A 13203-nucleotide genomic window follows, 5' to 3' on the forward strand; every position below is an offset into this window, starting at 1 on the left:
TCAGAGAGGTAAGAACAAAAGTATTCATCTTTGGTGCCCTTGGTTAATTTGTGCAATTGAAGGAGTAATATTTTATTTAAAAAATAAATAAAATAAGAAAGCATGATCAGTTTTGGTTGCTTGCTGGGCTGCTGGTAACTGTAGCCTTTACTACCACATGACATAACAAAAAAATCAAGTGCAAATGATAACCTTAAAAAAACATGCAAAAAGGCAGAAAAACACCTTTACACATATTCTAAGATCTTTGTCTCTCTGACTAACAGAGCCTGTTTTTGTTTTTGATTTTCATCTACCAATTTAAAGCAATAATCATTGGCACTAAAATGTAGAGTGCTAAAAAAAGAATGCAATGCCTTGTAATTTTACAATTTGGATTCAGGGTTTTGTAAAAATAAAAACAGCCGAGCTAAATGCACAAAGTTTGTGTGATGTGCAAATAGTGCAATTAATATCCCAATGTTTGGAAAACTCGAGTTTTGTGCCTCCTTCGTGCTCTCCCAGGGTTTCCTTGCTTTAAATCACATGGAATATTTCCAGTGGTGTGAAAGCATTTGAAGTGTGTATTTGAAGTATGCAGTGTATTTTCCAGTACTGAATTAATTACAGTTTTCTGTAATTTAAACAACCATTGTGCTAAATCCACAAATAAAAACTAAATTTGCTGATTTCAGTTTGTGTGGCGCAATGAGAAAAAGGGTAGCGAAATTAACAATTTTTGTGGAGCAAGAATATGGACAATACTTTTAATTTATTTCACAAATCAGCAAAATACGAGGCATGAAGTGCAAACGGTGCCCACGTCAGAAACAGCTATTAACTGATGCTAACATGAAAGCAACTGAGAAGGCAGCATGCTAACACAAAGGTGGTAACAAGGATGAGGTTAAACCTGCCCATCCATGCCAAGCAGCCAAAGCTTGATCTTCAACAAGTAACAAAAGCAATGAAGTTGTGCTTGCAGCCTTTCCTTCTATTGTTAAGGGGTCTACGGGCTGGTTTTCAGCCAGGCGTTGTGTTAATATTTTAATACTAAAAGCAAGCATCATGAGTTAGAGACTGAGGACCCAAATGCAAACTCCAAAATAAACCAAATAACAAAAAAGTGAGCCAACAAAAACACCACAGTTCAAAGTCAAATGGCAGACTGGAGTCAAATCAGGCAGGGGACACACTGGGAGGCTAACAGACACTGCGACAAACAGTGATGAGAAGATTATTTATGCACATGGGGTGATCACGGAAATAGAAACAGCTGGGGAAAACTAGGCACAGGCGTAAACCAACTGCCTAACAATAACTAATGCAAAGGATAATCACTTCAGTAGATAAGCAAACTATACTGAAAAAATGGAACCAAGGAAACTAACCACAAATAGCAGACTGCAGGAGCAATAACCAGACCTCACATACAAGAACTAAAAGTTGTAAAATGCAATTGTGCAGAAAATTCAAAGCCACATGGGGGAAAAAAGAAACACAAACAAAGAAAATAGACTCACAATAAAACCAAACAGAAAACATAATCAAACCATCAACTCATGACCCAAAAGAATACACACTTGTACACATGGACACTTGGGGGGTTAAAATAGTAAATGAAAACAAAACTGTCTCTACATAGAACACAGAAACCAAAGTATTTAAAAATAAAAGTAAACCACGAAAAAAGGAAAATACCAACACATAATCTAAATAAACTTCAAAACAAGATAAAAAGCTGAGCATCATGACAGAAAGATCACGTGTGTGTTATTATTAGGAAAGTATTTCGTGTCACTGTGTGAGGCTGTAAAGTGAATTTTATACGTATCGAGTATAAAATATGTAACTAGAATGAACATTGTGTGGCTCTCTGGTCACGATCATTTCATTAGCAAAGAAGCAGCCTGTCAGATGTTATTGTATAAGAAACAAGAACACGTTCACTTCTTCTTCTTTTTTTAATCAATAACATGATTAACATTTTATGCTTTTTAGAAAAAGGTCTAACTGGATCACAGTTTGCTGTGGAGCTGGTGTCATTTTTGGCTTGACACAGTTCTTACTGTGTTTGCTTTGTAAACGCACAAAGCCACTCGTGACATAGTTAGCAAATAACATTTGGTAAAACACTCTAGGTGACAAATTTGTTTAGGAATAGTTGTGTAAAAAAATAGTTGAGACAGAACGGCAGCAGATGAAAGGTTTTTTATACAGAGTGGTAGCACTTCAAGATCACAGTGACTTCCATTAACATCCATCTGATGTGATTATCCAGCAGGATTTAATAAGTACAGCTGGATGAGCTGGAGAATAAAACACAACACTTAATAAAAATACACGTTCACTATAATGTACACTATGGCTGTTTGTCTGTGTGGGCACAGTGCTGATCATTGGTCTTCCTTCCCCAGATATCTGGTGGATCAGCTCTCAGTCATGTGTGTACCCAGTGCCTGTTATGGTCATTATAATGACTATTTTGCACTGGACGTGCACACAAACACTTTCTTGTTCCCTTTCTGTCGATCGTCTGAGGTGGCAGCATTGATGTGTTTATGTAGCACATGTACCACGCTGGTTCCCATTATGGACCTGGGGCTCTCTCATCTCCGTCCTCCGCTCGCCACGATTAAAAACACTCTCCTGTCAGGCTAATGAACATGCGAGAAAGCAAAGAAGGAGAAAAGAGTGGGAGGAAAAACAGAGTGGGGGGTGGTCAAGAAAGATACAGAATAAGAGGAAGATTGCCAGATATGTGGATGGATATTAATGAAGGAATGAAAAGAGGGGAGAAAAGGGGAAAATCTTAGCTTGATCTAATATAGGAGAAAAGTTACATTAAACGAAGCCAAAAATTTTTTGGCTTCGTTTAATGTACTGTTTCAGAAATTTAGTACAATGAGCAAATATAACTATTATTATACATAATAAGTATATAACAGGTGGATAAACCAAAAAACTAAATTGGGTTTATTCAGAAAACAGTAACAGTGTTAAGTTTCTTTTTACCAAACAAAGAAGTTCTTCTCTGGGTCTGAAGCAAATCACATCAAACTGCAATGCGATGGTTTTTCAGTAATTTGTTCCTGGTTTGATACGTAAAGAGACATTGGAGCATTAAGATTAGCCTAATTTATATGCTGATATGGTGGTTTATCTGATGTTAGTGGATAAACATAATGAAAAAGAGGCATTAGGCTTAATTACTTTTGATCCTTCATGACTGTAACGACTGCAGGAAGAAAAGAGAGCTGTGGCATAAGCATCACTTAAAAATACAGTACATCAATCACTGGTGTCATTTTCTGAGTGACAAGCTGTTCAGACCTGATGACCGAATTTCACTAAACCCCATTTGCCTAGAAACCCCCAAAAACCACTTACTTATATAAATACATAATAAACAGCTGCAGTAGTTGCCTTTTCCCCCTTTAAAGCCGACCACATACCTCACAGACTGCACAGTGCTGCAGTGAGACTGGAGCGAGACAGTGATGACAAGATTATTAACTCTGACAACCCTGCAGATGTTCTGCTCCTTTATTCTGCGTGTTAAATGAAAGTGAGCCAAGGTAAGAGGATGATGATGACCTTTGTAAATGCCCAAGATGTAAATGGCTATTTGTACAGCAAATGTTTGCATGTACAGTGTCACATTTGAGGACTTTGAAATGTAACGTCCATGAATGATGATCAAAAATAATTCCATCAGCTTGTTAATAAATCATTTTCTGGCTCTTCGCTGTATCTGAACTAGATTAGAGGGAGAAATTCATAAAATGAGAAAGGGGGGTTGCTGTGGCAACACTAACGACACCCACCCCCACTGTCTTTGTGTGCGGACTCTTTCCTCAACGTACATGTAACTGCAGCTATGCTGAGGTTGGTAGTACAAAGCCCTATTAAAACAAATAACTGGTTTAACCTGGCAAGTATGCCTATGTTTGATAAGGAATTTCCCCAGTAAGAGACAGCCACAGGCTTAAGATGGCAGTGCCAAGACTTTGATATATTTGATTTAATTAGGTGTAACAACAGCATGGCTATTGCAGCATAAGCAAAACGCAAGCAAAACACCAAAGGCCTTCACATGGAACATGGTCTCATTATCTGACTGAAAGTATGTGCAGCTATAAAAGCAATTCAACCAGACTGAAATGCTAAAACAAACACACAATAAGGAAGTTTCTTACTTTTATCTATGTTCCTTTGATGGTTTGCTTATTTTATACAAACAAAAAAGGATAATCAGTTGAAGAAATGTGTATTGTTATTGTTAGCTGTAATTTTCTGAGTGCATTTTAAGTTTAAAAAGCATCTTGTTTCAGGCGCAGAAAGGAGCAGAGCGGCAGGGGTGTGTTTTTTCCACTGGTGTGTTTATGCCACGTTTATGCAAGTGTCATATTCAGTATTTACGTGTACTTCTTTTTTGTTTTTCGTTTGCTGAATGTGTGTTTACATTTGCATAAATATGCAGATGCATCTGGTGTCACACTGCAAACACTGTGCTGTCTGTGTTCTATGTTTATCTGGAGGGCGTAAAAGAAAACAATTGTCTTTAGTAGTTTGGAAATAAGCGTTTTTAATCCAGAAGAAAAAAAATTGTAGCCTATGTGAAGAAAAGGCAAGTAATATTTTAGCTCTCACCTTCTGTCTGGGATAAGATGAGTGAAGAGCCCACGCTGATGTGCTAGAGGTGTAGAGAGAAGCTTAAGACTCCTAGGCTGATTACTGATTACCACAGTACTGCTGAGTATGCTGAAGCACATAGGCTCAAGGTGGGTTGGGTCACTATGATTAAGGAAAGAGAGGGTGGGTGTTGGGCGCTGTGGATTGTAGAGCGAAAGGGGGACAGGGCCAGTGAGACCCCACCAAGAGGACGAGCTGCTGAGGTGTGGCCGAGTGAAGCGGTTACAGGCAACATCCCCATTCTCTCTGCATTTGGTGAATGTTCACATCCAAAGAAAACACAACATAAAATCCTGTCAATGTTATGTAACTTCAGGGTTTGAAGCGCTGCTTGGGAGACTCAGCATTAAAAGTGCCCATCACAGCTTTAGACCTCGACCCCTTTTAAACACTAGGGGAGAAAAGGGCCGCACTGAAAGCCTGGAGCAAATCCTATCAGTTTGTGTACAGCTGTGGAGTCTGGTCTTGAGGGGAGGAGGTTCACCACACTAATGAGGAAATCCAAAAAGAAAATGTGGTTTGGCACAGTAACCACAAAAGATGCTGAGTTTAGCTTTAATCTAATGTGTGTGTGTGTGTGTGTGTGTGTGTGTGTGTGTGTGTGTGTGTGTGTGTGTGTGTGTGTGTTCACACAGGGTGTACGTGCATGTCTTCATTTGCTCCCTTGAGGTAGCTCATGATTTTATTGCCTTTCGACTTATTGCCACGGTGTAACTGTCCAACTGCTGGAGGTGAGACCATAATGAAGTTGTCTTTTATTAGCTCAATGTTCGAAGTCAAGAGTCCAGGATAGTCACACAGATTTTTGCATAGATGTGTGTGTGCGTGTGTGTGCGTTTGGGATAGTAAGATAGAGATTAAATGAGTGCCACTTAACTTTTACATGCTGGAACATATTTGTTGGGAGATTATAGGCTTGCAGGTGTACCCTTGTGCAAACACACTTAATTACCCCCGACAAGTGTTTAAAGACCACAAGGTTTCCAAACTATCATGTACACTTTTTATGCTGAAAGCCTTTAAGTGCTTTAAAATGGCTTTTCTGTCTGATTTTTATTCAGTACTTTTCCATGCTTTCCAGTCACTCAGAGATTTCTATTCATACATGACCTGAAATTTGCTACATTGCCATGACAAAAAAAAAGATTTTATAGGATACTTCCAGTTTATTTCATTTGGACATATTTCACATTAATGTGGTTATTGAGGTTCTTTCTATCTGGGCCAAATTACTGATATAATAATCAGATTGTTCATCAGTGTACGCCTGTTTCGTTACATTTGTGAGGCTGACTCTCTGGTAAGTGTCAAACTCCATGGCAAAAAAAAATGGTTTTTAACACCGAGGTGCTAAAAACGGCGGATCCTTCTACGGCCACTAAATGGCAGCTTGAAAAACGAACGAGTCAAAATACAGAAACAGACAAAACATGTTTACAAACATTTCTGGTATTTATAGTTATTCTTGTCCTGGTGAGAACTCCACAGGGTGGCTTTTTTATATAAGCAGTTTAAACCACGGCTTATAACTTACAGCTTGTGTGATCACTTTGACTTTTAAATGGGTACCAACACATCTGTCTGTAACTGATAGCCATCAGTTATGTCTCACCTCAGCCAGTTCTAGTCACTAAAGCGATCTCTCGGGTGTGTTTGCATTTATTTTTTTTGCATTTTTAAAAGCAGTTAACAGTTGCAGGTAACCAAGCTAGCATTATCTAGCTAACCCTCTACCAAATTACGGTCACTTAACATTTCTAAAGAAAAATATCAAGATTATCCTCCCCCCCTCTTTTATATACAGTCTATGCTTTCTCTGAAATTTAGCAACTAACTTAGGTGCTAGTTCTGGGTTAGTACAAGTGGCAGTTTGGTTAAAAATGCTAAACTTCTAAGAACAACTTTGCCTTTCCAAAAGTTAGAAAACTAACAATGCTAACAAATAGAGCCACAAAACTGCATTAATGCAAATGTTAAGACTATGATACTATTATCCCATAAAATTAACATATTTTTTGTTCTAAGTTATCTAATGATTGGATCGTAATCAAGTGGCAACAATTAATCCAATCTCAAGGGATGAGAAATGACACCAATACTAAACAAGCAGTTCCTTGAGCGGTCACCTAAAGACTAGCAGACTAAAACACCCCCATGGTAATATGCAAAACCTCAACAATAAAAATATCATATTTAAAGAAAACAATTGGTAAACTTGGACTCTGTAGCTGTATGGGGGAGTTCTTTCATAACTTCATTCATTTAGATACTGGTAAGGTGTTAAAAGTAAGGATGTGACTAATTTAATTTACATGCATTCTGGCACTTCCAGCTAATTCAGACCTCTCAACAGTATTGTACTGTATGCTTTTTCTTCCTTTTGGAACATATTAATAGAATCATGCAACAAATAAAGTGACTTGCTTCATGGTAAACTGTACTGAAAGTCTTTGCTTCACTTTTGGTGATTAAAATTCAAGGATTTAATTCGTCTGTTACTTTGCTCCAATTATCAGGTATTTGTATGTAGATGATAAATTATGAGAACACGATCTGGTCACATTCACCTTTTATGTCAACAACATAAAGCAAAGTCCTGAAACCAGCAAGTTTTTCATAAAGTCAGTCATGTTAATGCACTTTAGAGAGGTGTGCCAGCCAACTTACAAAAGAAATATTGTGCTGCCTACCTTTTCTTTTTTCTTTTTACATCCCAGTTGACAGAAATAAATAATAAAACCAAAAGGACCAATATTATCAAAACATCAACAACAACAATACACTTGCAGAATTACTGCTGTCAACCATTTTTCTGTGTTTTTCATTGGTACAAAGATTTTTTCAAATCAAACTTTTAACAAAAAGCGAAGTCTGTGTGTTCACTAAAGAAACTGTGACATAATTCTGAAAGAATCCAACTGACGTTTTTGTCTTCTGAGAACATAAATCTAATTAAGTTACCTGCACTGTTATCAGTTTGCTCTGCTGTATTGTAGTTAATCCCTTGTGTAGTGGAGAGTGGTTTGAAATGTTGCTGACTTCACAGTTATATTGTCACGTTATCAAATCCTTTTGCTTCTAGTAATTGATTCCATTGTTTCAAGAGTTACGAGAGCCTCGTACCTAATTTTTCACAAGCTCCCAAAAACAGCTTCTTTAAAAACTGCAGTTGCAAAGAAATGAGAGGCCAGAGAAGCTGATTTTTCTGAGTCATGTGGCACCATTGAAAGAGAACTGACCAATATCACGACAATGAAGAAGTATGACAGCAGAGCGTCTTATGACCAGCAGATTCCCTCCCACAGTAAATCAATAATCAATAACACTGGGTCTATGTAATGTTAACTCCAAACATGGGGTTATACATTATGGAGAAACTGAAATGTTTGCTCTAATCAATTACATGAAGTCCTTTCTATGACTTATTGTATCATCTGCTCTTTGTGCTCATCTGAGGAAAATTGATATTGCTGCGGAAGCACATATTAGTACAAAATAGATAAGCTCCTCGTCTTTCACTCGTGTGAAATCTAAAAACTGCTCACAGGTTGCGAGCCACAGCATATTTACCATCCTGCCACATATATACGCGCTGCCGCCAGGAGGGTGGAATTGCCAGAGATTTGCTTCAACTTGCCCATAGACATTCCCCAGAAACCATGGCAACCTCACAAGGTATAGCAAGAGCGTGTGTGTGGTGTGTTTACTTGCCTTTAAGGGTCTCCAATACCCATCAGCTTCACATAGTCTGACACAGTCCTGCCCTTGCTCGAGCCACTCCACATCTTTCAGCAGTTGAATAGGGTCAAGCCTGCATGGCAACAATCTCTTCTTCCATTGTGGATCTCTGGGCTTCTTAAAAGAAACCAGGAGGGCATAAAACTCATTCACTGTCTCACCCACTCACTCTCTCACACACACACACAAGGACACAGACACACACTCCCTCTCTGTTTCTTGCACACACACAAACACATATGCACAGAAACCAACATGTACAGCCGCAGAATGTGGTGATCTCGTGGGAATAGAAGAAGTAAGTGCAATGCAACCTCAGACTGACCCTTGGTGAATGACGGTGCATGCATTTGTGCGCACCCACGCACATATACACACTAAAATTATCAAGCACCATGTTTCCAATGGGAAATCTAGCAACACCATCTTTTCTATCTTTAACACTTTCCTATAACTACAAGGTATATTCTGTTTTGATTTGTTATGTACATTTGAAGGTGGATTCCTGAGCAGTGCTGGCTGTGGGTGAGGACAGCTAAGGGTCAGTTTACACATATCTCCCCTTCTCTCCTGCTCTCTCCCCCCTCAATTATTCATACACTATAACATCCTTTCCTGCTCCCAGCCAATCATCACACCCCCCTTCGCTTGGGGGAGGGCATGGAGAAACTTGGGAGAGAAGAAAGAGCTGATGAATCCATGGACTCTGCAAGAAGCTGCCACTCACTCACCCACCGTGGACTCCATTATATCCTGTAAAGTACCAGATATGGGAATATCTAATTCCACAAGCACAAACTGTGGATGGTAAGCACACAGATGTGCACATGCACACTTATTCCATGCAGCACCTTTTCTCTCTCCCCACTTCTCTAATGCACTCGCACTCAAGGAATCCTTCGGTGAACAATGCGGCCACAACTGCGGTGTAAGCATTAGCATAGTAATGGTGTCTTGAATACAGGGCTAGGCACTGCTCTTACATTATTAGACTCATTCCAGGTGCCTTCCATCTAAAAATGACCCTATTCAGCTGTGACTTCAGGCTTTATGTGTCAGTGCAGCGTTTTTCTTTTAGGGATTACTGATATTAACGAAGTTCATCTAATTGTGTATAAAGAATGCACAAGAGTGCAGATGTTCTCCAGCGTGAGAGGATTATTTATGATTCTTGCTTGGACAGAAAAAAATGGGAGGCCAACCAAGAGATTTACAGTATTTCTTTATTTGGCAAATGGCTTGAATGCATTGGTAAGTAGAAAATTTAGGCTCCATTTCCTTTAGTATTGTATTCATTCTATCTGCATTAAAGGTGGAGTTTTGGGCAAGAAATACTTTTAGTTACTGGTTGAGTTTTATGAGTGGGTGCAATCCCAACTGCAATCCTTATCATGATTATGAGGAATATTTCAAAAGGACAAAATACATGTCTGCCACACATACAAACCACTTGTCATCTGCATTTTAAAAAGGGCCCAGTGAGTCATATATCATTGCACTAACCACTGACCATGCTCATGCTTTAGTCTGGTTAAATTAGGTCCCTTATTACTGTAAATTAATGGTTTTAATTTAACATTTAATGAGAATACATTGTAATTATACTGTAATAAATAACAAACATAATAACTACATGATAGTTTCATTGGATAAATACATACTGTTGAGTGGTTGATTGAGAAACTGGACAAACAGTGTAACTGAGGCTACCATTTACCTCCTTCTCACAGTGCACTCTTACTGCTTCAGGGCAAAGGGTGTAGTTCTCTGCAGCCAGAAAGCTTTCCTTCTACCCTATAACACACAGCCCTTAGCTTTATCTTGGTCCTCCTTTCTTCTTTTTTTCCTGCACCTCCTCTGTCTTTGAATGCAAAGTAAAGACACCAAGGGGAGTAGACGAAAATGTTCAATGAGATCATATGAAAAAAAATGGACAAAGGATTGAGAGGGAAAAAGCAAAAAACTGAATATACCGCATTCTAGAGAAAAAGAGAGAGAAATAAAAATGGGTAAGAAGCAAAAAAAAAGGGAAAGAAATAAAGAGAAAGGGAAGCCGATCAAATCCTGTCCAATTACAGCAGGAGCTGAGGCGTAAAGTGAAATGGTTTGGCGATGGAGGAGGTATTCTCAGTAACCTAATGTAACCAGATAGAGAGGAGAGGAGGACTGAGGCATTTGGACCTAGAAATGTGAGAAAAGAAAAGGTCATTGAAGGATGGAGATAAAGGGGTGACAAAAGTAACAAGACAGACAAGGGACAAAGACTCCCAGTAATGATGAGAAGCGGTTTGGGTGTATGACATCCTTTTGCTATTCAAAAAAACAGAGTGTTGTGCTGCAAAGGAGAAAATATTTGAAAATTCATAGGAAATAATATGTTTCTGTGATGGTGAGATATAACGATATTTTGACAGGATCGAAGCATGAGAAGAGCGAAGAACAAGAATTAATTGTCGAACTTCTCCAAATGAATGTGCAGTGTGCGATTCCTCTTTTTTAATTTTACAAAGTCTCAAAATTATAACAGCTTCGTATAAAGGATTCCTATACTCAACATCCTGTTCGCCTTTAATTAGGGATAAAAAAAAAAGGACAGAAGAAGAATTCCTCAGAAACTGAAGTGTGTGTCTTGACAGTATCGCTGGTAGATCTTCTGAGGCTCTTTCATGGCTTGGCAGGGTTCATCCTTTCAGCATATTCCCTTTTTTCTTTCTCTGTTTGTACTTTGGCATATCCTCAGAAGTGATTAGAAACTAGAGTGAAAGAGAACTGACGTGCAAGAGATTAATACATACAGCTTCTTATGTAAAATCTTTAGTAAATGCAGAGATCCTTTTGTAGTTTCTCTGTGTAGTCGTTTTGAGACACAGAAACAAAAAATGTCTCATGATCTCATTAGTAAATGTACATTTATGTTTAACTGTATATAAGCAGCAGGAGGTAATTTAATTGGGGTGTTTTTCAACACGGAATTATCTGTGTGATTGTGGCTGCGCATGTGTGCGATAAGTGTGTTTATGCACACACTTTGATTAAGAATGAAAGTCGGGCAGTGAATGACAAATTAGGGGCAAGTTTTAATTCACTGGCCACCAAAGGAAATTACAATCAAATACGCACGCACGCACACACGCACACACACGCACACACAGAATGAGAAAAAGGGAGAGATATAAACAAATTATTACAAAGGGGAGGAGATTAGAGAAGAAATGAGTTTACTCACACACCATGACACTGATTACTCTTTGAGACAAATATGTTCGCCCCCTCGTGACAGTTCATGACTTGAATATATTGTACATCATATAGTAGGGGTTAAATCACTGAAATACAGTGGATGGCCTTGTACTTAGGAGGCACTATCATGTGGAGGAGTTTGAGTTGTTTGGAGTTACAATATAGATCTGATGCAGAATCTAATTCACGTGTATTTTAGACTGCTGGTTTCAAAGTTTTTTCCTCTCCAGACTCTGTATGAGGTCAGTGACAGTGGAAGGACTTAGATGGTCACATTGGGGACAACTTTTGGCTGTCAGCACAGAAGCCTCACCCACCTACTGTTCGAACTCTCTGTTTGTCATGGGAAGCCAGTCAGACTCAGGTTTGCATAAAGTGAACTGAACTATCTTGGACATTTTCTTTTTCTGTCTATTAGTTTTCAGGAATAGTTTTCAATGCTTCTTGAAGAACATCCGAAACTCGTCTTTGGATGTTGCCACACTGCTTCAGTGATGTTGAGGTCTGGGCTCAGGGGAGGCCAATCCATGACTGATAGTGTTCCACTGTGTGTTTTTCTGTCCAGATATGTTTTTACTGTATTGGCAGTAAATAAGTATTACCAGCTTTCCAGGTGGTCCTGCATGGTGGACCAAAATCTGATATTTTTGTTGTGTTCATAATACCATCACTTCTGACTAGATCTCCAGCACTGCTAGCAACAATGCAGCCCCAACCATGACCAAGCCTCCACCGTGTTTTACAGATGGCTATACACAGTCACTGCTATACTTTTGTCAAGTTGCCTGTTTTGTGTTGACACAACACTGGTTCATTCTTTGAATTAAGTGCTTTTTTTATGTTTCAATGATTAATGGATCGGTATTAAGTGAATGAACAAAAACAAAAAAAGAATATTCCTCTAAAATGGTCAGGTACAAAAGCTGGACAGAAATTGAATGAAAAATAGAACTTTTCCATTCAATTTCAATTCAGTTTAATTTCATAGTTTTGTTTCTATTATCTTTATTCATATGCCATTGCCCACATTTTAGATTAAATTGCAAGTAATGGGGTATCTGTTCTTGCACGAATACAATCAGTTGGCTTTGGTTTTGTTCATGAACTACATTAAATTGAAATTATAATATTTTCGGGGATTATTTAGTCAACACTTGATTGAGTGTGAATGAGGAAATTGAAACGTTTAAGCCTGTTGAGCTACATCCACCGAAGCTACTTTAGAGGACTCTAAAGTATTTTGGGAGGGTGCTATTTTTTGGATAGACTGAGGCTGAGGAAGAGTGATTTGGGTATAAAAGAGTGGACTTGTTTCATCCTATATTTTGAAATTTCCACGTTCTAGGGTGTGAAGAAAAATCTACAGAAAGTCTACTAAAAGACTTGCAACAAATAAAGAGACTCAACAACTGCCACTCTGATAGAACAAAACCCCAAACACAGAATGTACCACGAAGCAGGTCAGCCAGCCGCTAATTCTTATTTAGCTCTGAAAATGGGATAATAATGATAATGAGTATGATTACCAAAATGGACGTCTTGGAGCACAAT

The 13203-nt window shown here is 38.5% G+C and overlaps 1 long non-coding RNA gene across 1 annotated transcript; it reads right to left on the reverse strand.

The window, feature by feature from the left end:
• Window positions 1-352: 352 nt before the first annotated feature.
• On the reverse strand, window positions 353-4996 carry LOC308404491. The gene is made up of 3 exons (XR_013973135.1): window positions 4633-4996; window positions 2995-3071; window positions 353-2636 (listed from the first exon to the last, which is right to left on the reverse strand). It is a non-coding gene; the product is annotated as an uncharacterized lncRNA (long non-coding RNA).
• Window positions 4997-13203: the final 8207 nt, after the last annotated feature.

This window comes from Rhamphochromis sp. 'chilingali' (assembly GCF_963969265.1).
Source record: "Rhamphochromis sp. 'chilingali' genome assembly, chromosome: 10".
Classification (NCBI taxonomy): Eukaryota; Metazoa; Chordata; class Actinopteri; order Cichliformes; family Cichlidae; genus Rhamphochromis; species Rhamphochromis sp. 'chilingali'.